This window comes from Oryx dammah, unplaced genomic scaffold, assembly GCF_014754425.2.
Source record: "Oryx dammah isolate SB20612 unplaced genomic scaffold, SCBI_Odam_1.1 HiC_scaffold_2, whole genome shotgun sequence".
In the NCBI taxonomy this organism is placed as follows: Eukaryota; Metazoa; Chordata; class Mammalia; order Artiodactyla; family Bovidae; genus Oryx; species Oryx dammah.
In genome coordinates this window covers 169,865,899-169,878,583 of record NW_024070186.1, presented here as the reverse complement: position 1 = coordinate 169,878,583, position 12,685 = coordinate 169,865,899, and positions in this window count along the sequence as shown.

Below are 12,685 nucleotides of genomic sequence, written 5' to 3'. Positions count from 1 at the left end.
TCACTGCACTTTGCGGGAAACTTCACGATGGGTGGGTAGACACCTCCGTGCACAGGCACCGAGTCACTCCACAGTGGAATCATTGTTTGTGCTTTGGCATTCTTTCCCCCAGTCCCTTTAAGGAGAGCCCAGTGGGCGGCGGGCAAGAGCTGGAAGGAAATAGGTCTGGAAAGAGATATAGTAGAGATCGTGTTTAGTGTGGCTCAGTGATAAATCAATGTTTACTTTGGGCATAAATTTGTGTTATACTGGCATAGTCAGAACAGATGCATTAAACATAAAACAGAACAAACCTGCAGGAAGAAAAGAAAGTCAGGAGGCTGTTGTCTACTTTGTGTCTGCAGCAAGCCCACCGTGGATTCTTCAAGGTTCCTTGTTCTGATGCTGATGGGGAAGACAATGCCCTAGGGTCTTCTTTCTCTCCCTTCCTCCTGCTGTTTTTCTCACTGTGATGGTGCTTCTGCTGTCACCTTTTGGTGACAAATGGGCACCTTGTGGGTGTTGAATTTATTCAGCTAGTCCACCTGGGGAAGATTACAAATGAGGAACAAGCTTAGGGTTTTTGAAACATGCTTCTAAAAGGGAACAGAGTGGCTTTAGAATGATGCTGGGGTAGCATCTCCTCTGGCTATGCTCTGCAAACGAAGTGAAACAAGACAAATTCAATTCTGAGTAGTACATATTTACAAAACGAGGCCAAAGGGCAGTAGGAAAGGGGAGTACAAGGGCTCTCTTGGCATAGTAATGTTGGACAATCAAATGTGCACTGCATAATATCTGGAACTCATCTGTCATTCCTTTTGTATTTGTCTCTGACCTAGGAAGACTGGAAATGGAAGATGGGTGGCCGAATAGATAATTTCGTGCAAGAAATAATTCTTGAAACAAATTTAGGGACTTCCCTGGTGCTCTAGTAGCTATGACTCCAAGCTCCCAATGCAAGGGGCCTGGGTTTGATCCCTGGTGAGGGAACTAGATCTCGCATGCCACAGTTAAAGATTCTGCGTGCTAAGATCTGGCACAGCCAAGTAAATTTAAAAAAAAATAAATGTTGACAACAAAAATGTAGCCAAATGGAGGATGCTCTCTCAGCTAAGAGACTTGACATTCAAGAGGCAATGGAGGGAAAAGAAATGCAAACAGCTGTGGCTTACTGGGCTGTTGACAGTAAATCTTGGTCCGAGCTACTAAAAAGTGGCCATAGCCGTGTGGGAAGGCACCTGCTACTCCCTCCTTGGGAGGGGCTTGGCAGGAGGGGGAAAAGGGAGAAGAGATCTCAGGGTGAGATGAAAAGCTATTTACTCTACCTGTTCTTTCCAACACCAATGCTTGCTGAAAGGCACAGATGGGGAGAGAAAGCTGTCTGCAGCCCGAGGTGAAGCCAGTGCACTCGCAGCTATTCTTTACTGGAAATTTGTTCTGTGCCGAGCAGTTTCCTTATGGTATTATCTTTTATCTTAAAATGAATTTTCATTGGAGTATAGTTGCTTTAGAATATTGTGTTAGTTTCTACTGCACAGCAAAGCGAATCAGCTGTACTTTGCACATATCCCCTCTCTTTTGGATTTCCTTCCCATTTAGGTCACCACAGAGCACTGAGTCGAGTTCCCTGTGATATACAGTAGTTTCTCATCAGTTACCTATTTTATACATAGTAGTGTATGTCTGGCAAGCCCACTCTCCCAATTCATTCCACCCCCCACCTTCCTCCTTGGTGTCCATCCATTTCTTATGGTATTGTCTTTAATCATGACAATATCTGTGAAAGTTTGGTAGAATTGTTTCTGTTTTTCAATAAATTTTCATCTTAGATTAGATTTACAGGAAAGTTGCAAAGACACTGCAGAGATTTCCAGTATCCCCTCCCTCAGTTTTCCCCATTGTCAAGCTCTTGCGTCACCGGGGTGGGTGTGTTTGTCAAAACTAAGCAACAGACATTGTTAAGTTTCTATTAACCAAGTCCTAGGCTGGATTTCAATTTCATCAGTTTTTCCATTAATGTCCTTGTCTTAGCCTGGTTGTTATAACAAAAATCCAATAGAGTGGGTGGTGTAAGCAGCGTTAAGTGTATTGTTCATAGTTCTGGAAGTTGGGAAGTCCCAGATCAAGGTGCCAGCAGATTCAGTGTCTGGTGAGAAGCCATGTCCTGGTTCACAGATGGCATCCCCTTGCTGTGTCCTCACGTGATAGAAGGGACAGGGAGCTCTCTGAAATCTCTTTTATGAGGGCACTTTTCAGGGCTTTCCTGGTGGCTCAGTGGTAAAGAATCTGCCTGCAATGCGGGAGGTGCAGGAGACGTGGGTTCGATCCCTGGGTCAGGAAGATCCCCTGGAGGAGGGCATGGAAACCCACCCCAGTATTCTTGCCTGGAGAATCTCAGGGGCAGGAGTCTGGTGGGCTAGAGTTCATAGGGTCACAAAGAGTTGAGCATGATTGAAGCAACTGAGCAGAGCAATCTCTGCTCAGCAATCTCATCCATGAGGGCTCCAGCCTCATGACCTAATCACCTCCCCAAAGTTTCCACCCCCTAATGCCATCACATTAGAGGTTAGGATTTCAATATATAAATTTTTGGGGGGGAGGTGCACAAAACTTTCAGTCTGTAGTAGTCTTTCAGTTCCAGGATTCTATCCATGCTACATGTGGTCACCATGTTCCCTAGTTTCCTCTGCTCTGTGAACAGTCTCAGTTTTCTCTTGTTTTTCATATCCTTAACAGTCTTGTGGTATATTCATTATCTTTAACATGTGCATGTGAAGCTAAGTCACTTCAGTCGTGTCCAACTCTTTGCAGCCCTATGGACTGTGGGATTCTCCATGCAATGGAATGGGTTGCCATGTCCTCCTCCAGGGGATCTTCCCGACCCCTGGATTGAAGCCATGTCTCTTACATCTCATGCATGGACAGGTGGGTTCTTTACCACTAGCACCACTTGGGAAGCCGTTTATTTTAACATGTCAAGGCCTTAAACGTCAGAGATGTTAAATGGCTTGTTCAGGTTCAGACAACTTACGGAGGCAGTGCTATATTTCTATGAAGGCAGTTTCAAGCCTGTTTCTCAGATTTGAGCTTCCACTGGACTCCCCAGGAGGGCTTGCTAGGACTCAGACCACAGGGACCCAGCCCCAGAGTTTCAGATTCAGCGGTTCTGGAGTGAAGTCACAATTTGCACGTCTGGAAATTCTCCAGTGATGATTGATGTGATGACAATAACCAATTCCTACCCTAGACACTGAACTGAAGCAGTTACTGAAAAAGAGGAGACTGACAGATAAACAATGTGAACTTCAAATATTCCCTCGGAACTAGGAGCATTTGTTTCTTTCTTTTTGAGAAAGTGTCTATATTTGTAAATTAAAATTTATCCTTCCTTTCTTGCTTATTTTAAAAAATGCTACTACAAAGATGAACTGTGCTGAAAGTGAAATCTAGAGATTGTTGTCCACTGACCTAAGAATTAAGCCACTAAAAGGGATTGGACAAAACAGCCTCACTAAACAGTTATACTCACTTACTTATTTATTTAAAGTTATGTATTTATTTGTGGCTGCGCTGGGTCTTCATTGCTGTCTGTGGGCTTTCTCTAGTTGCAGCGAGCGGGGGCTACTCTCTGCTTGTGGTGCCCAGGCTTCTCTTGTTGTGGAACGTGGGCTGCAAGGTGTGGGGTCAGTAATTGTGGTATGTTGCCCTGAGGCATGTGGATTATTCCCAGAGGTGTCACACCCATGTCCTTTGCACTGGCAGGTGGATTCTTAACAACCGTACCACCACAAAAGCCTCTGATACACTCATTTATTGAATTTAAATAGCAGAATGGTAAAGCGAACCTTTAGCCACTATAATAGCTTCCAGTGACCTGGCATATAGTGAACCCACATTATCACATCATTGTTAGTCACTTAAAAACAAATCAGCTATTAATATATTATGTGTTGTCTTCTGTGCAGTTTATAAGGGAGTAACTCAAAACTGTTCTTTCCTTTCAATGATCTTGACCTTAGGCCTATTTTAAATATGTCTTAAAAAGAATCTTGAAGGAGAGGGAAATAAAAATACTCAACCTCTTAGTGTTATCTGAAAAAGTGCTGCAAATTTTCGAAAACCCTTGAGTTCGTTACCTTAAGTACTCCCATATTAATGATTCATATTACTTTCAAGCTCTCTCCCTTCATATTTTGATTAGAAGCTCAGCCTGACTTTTAAGTCAGGCCGAATTCACAATAAAATATGAAACTTTAGTTGCTTCATTTGTTATCCTTCACATCTGTGCCCCTGAATCATTTAAAACACTTCCAAACAATCATAAGTTTTCTAAAAAAAGTACAAATCGTCATGCGCACAGTCCTTGGGGGCAGAGGAAAGAATTCTGTGTGTGTTAGCATGTTTAATCATCCTATTTTGGGCAAGATAATCCCTTTTAATTTTCTTAGACTGGGTTCACTTGCTTTCATTATTTTCTTTACTTCAAAGATCAACTTGACAACTATTTTTCTTCACCACTAGGCTTATGGTGTCACTCCAGGTCCATCTGATTTCATGGCCTTTGGGATTGCTTTCCTGTATTATGAATTTCTCAATTGGCCGTGTTTATTAGATGGAAACTTACAACTCTTTGTCGAAATATGATCTTGCAGAAACCCTGTTGCCAGGGTTTTTATTTTTAAAGAGAAGGAAATATGAATGTTTTCAGAGGGATGGTGGGAATTGTTTGCAAAACCTACTCAATAATCGTGCATTGGATCATTCTTCTGCGATATGCACTGTTTTCTATTTTGTCTCCTGGTATTTATCTCTCCATTAAGCAGTGAGTCCTCTGTGTTCCTTGCCTCTGGCAAGGGTTTGTGACAGATCCATCTCCTTTTTCTCCTTCCCACTCAAAATCCTAAATCCATTACTGAGAAAAGGGTTTTTGACCACAGAGGGCTTTTCCCCAGTCTTGGGAAAAGAGGCATGGTAAAGGTTCCTGGATTTCTAAACTGGCAGGGGAGCAAAGAGAGCTAGTAGATTTTGAAGCAGGAATTATATATGGTTACAAGTAACAGACCACCATCTCCTAATAGAGTGACTTAAGCAGTCCACAAAACCGTCGAAAAAACACAAGTAAGTCCAGAGGCAAGTAGTCCAGAGCTTGTGTGCCAGTGATACAGAGTTATCAGTGACTTCTATATCTTTCTTCCTCTATCCTTCATGGTCTCCATGCTCAAGGTTGCCTCATATTCCAAGATGGCTACCAGAGCACTAGCCATCACAGCTGTTTTCTTGGCAGTAAGAAGGTTGAAAGAGTGCTTCTATCAGGCAAAGCAATTCCTTTTGAAATCTCTGTTCCAGAAGTCACATATAATATATCTACTTATACCTCACTAGACAGAACTTAGTCACATTGCTGTGTCTAGCTGAAAAGGAGACTGGGAAGTTAGCTTTTATAATAGATTTTTGTTACCAAGGAAGAAGGGGGAAGTGGATACTTGGAGGGCAACTAGAAGTGCATGTCACAGGCCTGAAGGTGCTAGGGGGCTGAAGCAAAATTAACTTCATGTGTGCATAATGTAGACTAATAACAACAACAAAAATGGGCATGACCCACTCTTTGGCTCTTCAGTGTTCATCCACATGCCTCCATGTGCATTTGAACTTCCAGCAACAACACAAATGACCCTATGCTTCCCCCTAACAATATACAGCCAACCTTCATTGAAACAAAGACATTTGCATCTGCTCCTCAGAGTCACATTAGTCATTATACTCATTTCTGGACCGTGTTAATCACTCCCCAAAATCATAGTCCCTTCAGAAGATATTAGGGAAGAAGAAAAGAGGGGAAGAAATTAGTACACACACACACACGCCAAACCAGGAAGAAGATATGCCTGGTTCTACAGTCCTTGCTTCTGTAACTGATCATAATCTTGCAGTTGGTATGATAAGTTCTTTTTCTTCCTATCAGTTTCATATTTCCTTTCCCTTCAGCCAAGACATTTGCTGGTACTTTTCTCTACCTGGTGGTGAAATTCAAACTTTAATTTCTGAGGAGTTGAGGTTCTCAACCCTATTTTTGAGGCCATTGTTATTGTAGTTTTCTATTAACCAAGAACATGAAAGTACTGAGAGGAATCCCGGCTTCTGGTTCAGACATAAGTCTTCTTGATATGAGGGTGTTATAGCAACCTGATTCCCTCTTCATGACTGGGATCAATCTCCCTTGTCAGTAGAGAAAATTCCTTCTTTACTTGTTAGTTCAGTGGCATAAGGAGTCAACAGTGGGCTTTCCCTGTGGCTCAGTGGTAAAGAATTCTCCTGCAGTGCAGGAGACGCAGGTGACACTGGTTTGATCCCTGGGTCAGGAAGATCCCCTGGAGTAGGAAATGGCAACCCACTCCAATATTGTCTGGAAAATGCCTTGGAGAGAGGAGCCTGTTGGGCTATAGTCCATAGTCCATGGGGTTGCAAAGAGTTGGACTTGACTGAGCATGCACACACTCACGCAAGGAGTCAGTTCAAGTCTTATCTTCCAATTCAGTGGAACTATGATGGTGCCCCTGGCTGGAAGCACATCCCTCCTTGGGACTAAAATCTCCAATGCAGCAGAGCTCAAACTTGCTGGAATGGGAAGCAAAAATCCTGCAAGTGATTGCGAGAGTGAGAAAAGTAATTCCCACCCCCACCCCTTGATTCCTGGCCCTGTGGAATCTGACTATAGAAGAAACAGCACCATGAACTGGCAGTACATTCAGAAAATGTACTGCCTCCAGTGGAGAGAGCTCCATCCTTTCTGGGAGTTGTCTCTTCAATGGCTTTGTAACTAACTCTTTCGCAGGCTTTGTAACTGACCCTTCCATTTGATTAGGCCAGCTGTTCCTAAACGATGGCCAACCAGTGACGTCCACTGGCAAGAACCCATTGATGCACCTATTTTATTGTGAGACATATTTCTTGATCAGGAGCAGTGTGTGTGTGGTGGGGGGTGGGGCCTGGGAATGTTATGGCATTGAATGGGGCACACTCTTGCCGGTCCTTGGATGGTGGTGCTTGCAGAAACATCATGGAGAGGAGGGAGGATATTCAAATCCAGAGTATTTGTCTATTTCAGTGAGGATGAATCTCTGCCCTGTCTGGGATGGAAGGGATGTGACTGACCTCTCACTAAGTGGCTGTCTGGACCTCCAGGGAATGCACTACTGGACTTGTGTTGCTCTCTACTGTTGGCCGATTAGGCACATGCTTAGCATTGGTGGGGGAAGTTCATATTGTTGAACTCATGCAGGCCTCCATTCCTGCCACCCTGGCCAGTTTGCACACAGATCCATTGAGCAAGCACAGAAGTGGCTGGGGAAGAAGGCTGACCCATGTCCACAGAGTGTACCATCTTGCCCATCAGGTTACTGAGAACTTTCTCTACTGTGAATCTGTGTCTCACATGGATCATTCTGAACCTCCTCTTAAGATGTCCTCCTGCATACATCTTCCATGACATCAGCCTTCCAGGTCTCTTCTTTCCAAGAATCTACTCATCCAGACATATCATTAGCAACTGCTCATGTATTGGTGTAGCTCGGGATTCCAGTTCTTGCTTGGCGCACCCAAAGTGAACACCCAAATGTACTACTCAAATTTCTGACCCCTGGAGGATTCTTCTTCACCTCTCCTTCACGGCCATCTCTGAGTAGGGCTAGAAGGATGCAGCGGTCCATTTCTGGTTGGTACCAGCAAGGTCTGGTGTCTGTCATTTCTCTTGTCACTTTCTGTCACACCCCATCTTCCAGTCCTCCACATCTTTGGCTCAGCTCACAATGCCTTTTCCTCTCTGACAGTGAGTCAGCTCCAAATCAACTTGCTAACTCTGTTCCTGTGCCCTTGGCAAATGCCTCTGCTATCATACTTGTTTTAATGCTTTTTATTATTTATGCTACCCCAGCATCAGCTGTGGTTCCCTGGCTTCCTTAGGATTCAGAACACATCCGTTCAAACCACCGTTCTGTTTCCCCTTGGAGTCCAAAGCCCTTCTCAAAATATTTGTCTGCATGTTCTCAGGTAGCTTATATTCACTACCACTGATTTTCAGATCTGGATTTTGCACATATTTGCTCTGATTTTTACATGTTAACCTGGCTATGAAATTAAGCTCTGTCCTCAATGTGTAGGATGCTATTTCAGATGGGATTTTTAACAGTCTGCTAAGATTGTTCTTTGTATTTAGCTGTGGCCTTTAAACATTTTTAATAAAGGGTCAGAATGTATTGTCAGCTTTGGGGACCATAAGGATTCTATTGCGATTACTTCTGTTGTACTGCAAAAATAGCCAAAGACCATAGATTAACAAATGGATATGACTGTGTTCCAATAAAACTTTATTGACAAAAATTGGTGGTAGGCAAGATTTGACCAGCCCATGGGCTGTGATTTGTCAATCCCTGATTTATAAGAAGGCTGTGGGTTTTGGTCTATTAAAGTTGTGTCAATCATCTTACATTCTCTTGTTTGTAATTATTTTCACTTGATTTTGAAAATTTGGGTCTTTTGGGTATACAAATGGAATTACCCAATGTCTCTGTTTGAGCTGCTATGAAGAATACCATAAACTTAAACAACAAATGTTGTTGTTGTTTAGTCTCTAAGTTGTGTTGCACTCTTTTGCAACCCCATGGACTGTAACCCACCAGGTTCCTCTGTCCATGGGATTTCCCAGCAAGGATACTGGAATGGGTTGCCATTTCCTTCTTTGGAAGATGTTCTAAACCTCTGGAATCTGTGTTTCCTCCTGCTTGGCAGTGGGTTCTTTACCACTGACCCACCAGGGAAGCCCTAAGCAACAAGCACCGTGCATTAAACAATAAATATTTCTTATAGTTATGGAGCCTGGCAAGTCCAGAATCAGCATGCAATAGATTCAGTGTTGGGTGAGGCCCACTTCCTGGTTCAAGACATTTTCCTGCTGTGTCCTCACATGGTGGGTGGGGCAAGGGAGCTCTCCAGGTATCTTGTAAGGGCACTAGTCCCATTTATGAGAGTTCTATCTCCATGACTTAATCACATCACGAAGATCCTACCTCCTAATAACATCACATTGGAGGTTGGGATTTCAGCAGATTAATTTGGAGGGACACAGACATTCAGTTCATTATAGCTAATGAGGACTTCCTCCTTGACCAAACTCTAGTCAAGCTTCCTTGTTCCCTCTTCCTGATTAGATCTTGTCTTTGCATGTTCATCCTTGGCCAGCGGTCCTTCGTCTGCTGTCTTTGGCTTGCTGAGCCCCATTCAGCAGGAATCCTGCCAAGCCTGTTTAGCAAGAATCACCCCCACACCTTGATATCTTATCATATTTCCCCCAATAATTTCTTTTCCAATTATTCCCTCTCCCACTTACTAGAAATTCCCAACTGTCCCTGTTGTTTTTGAACTTGAGTTTAATCTCTCTCCCCTGCTGCAATTGTCTTGAACAGTCTTGCTTAAATGGTGCAATTTTTCTTTGACCGACCTTAACAAATTTTATTTTAACCTCTTTTCCTTTGTCCAAGTTACCATCTACTGATATAACTTGGTATTTCAGATATAGTAATGAGAGTGGATTATGGGTAGGTCTCAGTGCAGAAAACAGGAAACACTCAGCATGACTGATTGAAGAGCGTTTAATGAAAGGACTATTTCCAAGATGTGCTCAGAGCTAAAGAAACCCAATAAGAGATGATGCAGCACCCCAGGGCTGGGCAAGCAATGTTGGGGTGGCTGTCATACACACCCTACACATGAAGGAGTAGGTAAAGAAAGCAGTTACCAAAACTTCATCAAAGAGAGGAGGGCATCTCACAAGAGCTGTGTCTTAGGTAGAAGAACACACCAATGCTAATCATAGCTAGATGGGAAAACTGAGGACCCTGACCCCACTATTATCCTGCCCCCTGATCTCCTGCTGGTGTGTCCTTTGGAAGATCTCATCCAAAAGCCACAGAACAAGGGAGGCTGGTGATGGAGTGTAAAGAGGTCAGCCTCCTGGAATACAGAGCAGGGAGGAGCTGGGTGGAGGGTAGATCTGGGAAAGGGGTGTGGTCAGAGTCAGAGGATATGCACCACAATCAATGCTGTTGTCCAGGCTTCAGTGAAGAGTTTCTGGTGTTTGCCTATGAAGGATCAAGATGTGATATATACATACAGTGGCATGTTACTGAATCGTAAAAAGGAACGAAACTGGATCATCTATAGAGAGGTGGGTGGGCCTCGAATCTGTCAGACAAAGTAAAATAAGTCAACGAGGGGAACTGGCAATGCGTATTAATGCATAGATATGGAATCTGGAAAAATGATACCGATGAACCTGTTTGCAGGGCAGGGATAGAGATGAAGGCATAGAGAATGGACATGTGGACATAGCAGGGGAGGGAAGGCTGGGATGAATTAGAAGGTTAGCACTGACATAGACACACTACCATGAATGAAATAGCTAGCTAGTGGGAGCCTGTGTGGGGAACTCTCAGCTCAGTGCTCTGTGGTGACCTAGATGAGTGGGATGGGGAGGTGTGGGGGGGAGTTCAAGAGGGAGGGGATATATGTATACATATTACTGATTCGCTTTGTTGTACAGCAGAAACCAACACAACATTGCAAAGTAACTATACTCCAATTTTAAAAAAAGTCATGCCAGTTTGGGGAGTGAAATGGATGATTGTATCATATTAAGGAAGTATTTGTTTTTTAAAAGCTTTTCTTTTTAAAACAAGAATGGATGTTGAATCTTTTTAGTGCCTTTTTATTTTCTGTGCAGATGATACTCTGTTTTTTTCTCTTTTACCTTATTAATATAGTGAATTATATTAGTAAGGAGTGTACTTTGAGAAATACTTGCATTCTTGGGAGAAACCCCACTTGGTCATGGAACCTGAGTACTATTGGACTCTGTTTGTTGGCATTTTATTTAGATTTTTTGCATGGATATCAGCAAGTGAAAGAGAGAATAGTTTGTATTTTCTTTTGTGCTGTTTTATCATTTTCAGCTTCATAAAAATACAGAGAAGCTTTCTGCTTTCTTTTTGTTTTTGAACCATCTATTCTCACATTGGGTATTTTTTTCTCTTGCCAGCTGAACTTGGAAATGCATTTCCCCTGTAAACTAATTTGAGAAGATATCCTACTTCCACAATGTTGGATCTTCCTATTTTAGATTGGCCACGATAGTCTGAGTTTAATTTTCAATTCATAGAGTTTAAGGAGAGAGTGGCTTGAAGTGATCCTGAAGAGGTAGCAAGGACCTTCAGGCAAAGGTTTGCAAAAATTTGCTTCTATTTCAGAAAAAGCCAGTGAAAAGTTTTTAATAGGTCATTTGCCCAACCAGATTTTACATTCTAAATATCTCATGCTACTCGTCTTATCTTGGGAAAATTACTCTTTAAGCTTCAGTTTCTACATCTATAAATCACAGGAAAAAAATCTATATTATAGAATTTGAGTAAATCATTTGAGGTAGGTGATATATATATATATATGTATATGTATATATATATGTGTATACACACATACACACACACACACACTTATCCCTGATCCTGTCTGGCATGTCATAAACATTTATAAGTAAGACTATTATTTTTGTGCATAGTCATTCAAGTTATTCTCTTTTTTGTGTTTAAGCAGTAGTTTTGTAGTTTCTTCACATAAAAAACAGACCTTTTTTAAATAAAGATCATTCCTAGACCCATCTGTATACTTTTGGAAGTAGAACCTTTTCTACATTGTATTTTTTATGGGAAACCTATTGATTTCTGTATATTTATCTTGTATCCAGCCATCTTACTGAACCTGATGAATTCCTGTTTTTTCAGTTAATTCTCTTTATTTTCCTTGTTATTCAATCATATTGTTTGCACAGTATTTCCTTTTTAAGCCATTATTTGTGAATTACCTGCAACTTGCATTTGCTTGGAGAATAATGTTTATCCTGGGAATCCAAACCAGAATTGCATATAACAAACAGATTGTTTGGTGGAGAAGTGACCCACAGTTTAAATTACGTCTGAAGTTGAATAGGATAGTAATTGCAATGATTGCATAAGACACCATTTGGAAACTAAAAGTTGGATATTTAACCTACCAGGTGGAATAGAAAACAGGCTATTATGTGTATGATTGAGTTTAATGGGCTGTTTATATGACCTCCATGTTCGCTATGTGTAATCATGCATTTATTCCATCTTGAACTATGAAAAGGTCAAAGAGGCTTAATTATATATCTCTTCCTCTCATACCTTATTGTTGATTTGGAATGTAAAATAGGTCTTGATTTCTAGAACTGCTGATTATGCTTGTCACTCAATAAACATTATATATATTGAAATGTAAAACACAGCAAACATCAGGCATATATAGTTATAGTGCAATTCCTGATATATAATAGGTGCTACAGATTGAATATTGTGTTCCCTCCGGAACTCATATGTTGAAATCTTAACCCTCATTGTGCTTAGGAGTTGGGACTTTCAGGGGTGATCAGGTCATGAGAATGGAGCCCTCATAAATAGTATTAGAGCTCTCGCACACTTTCTCATGACATGAGAACATGGTGAGAAGACAACTGCCTATGAACCAGGCTCTTACCAGACGCTGAATGTGCTGGTGGCTTGATCCTGGGCTTCCCAGTCTTCGGAACTGTGAGCAATAAATGTTTAAGGCAGATTTTTGTCATATCAGCCTGAACTAA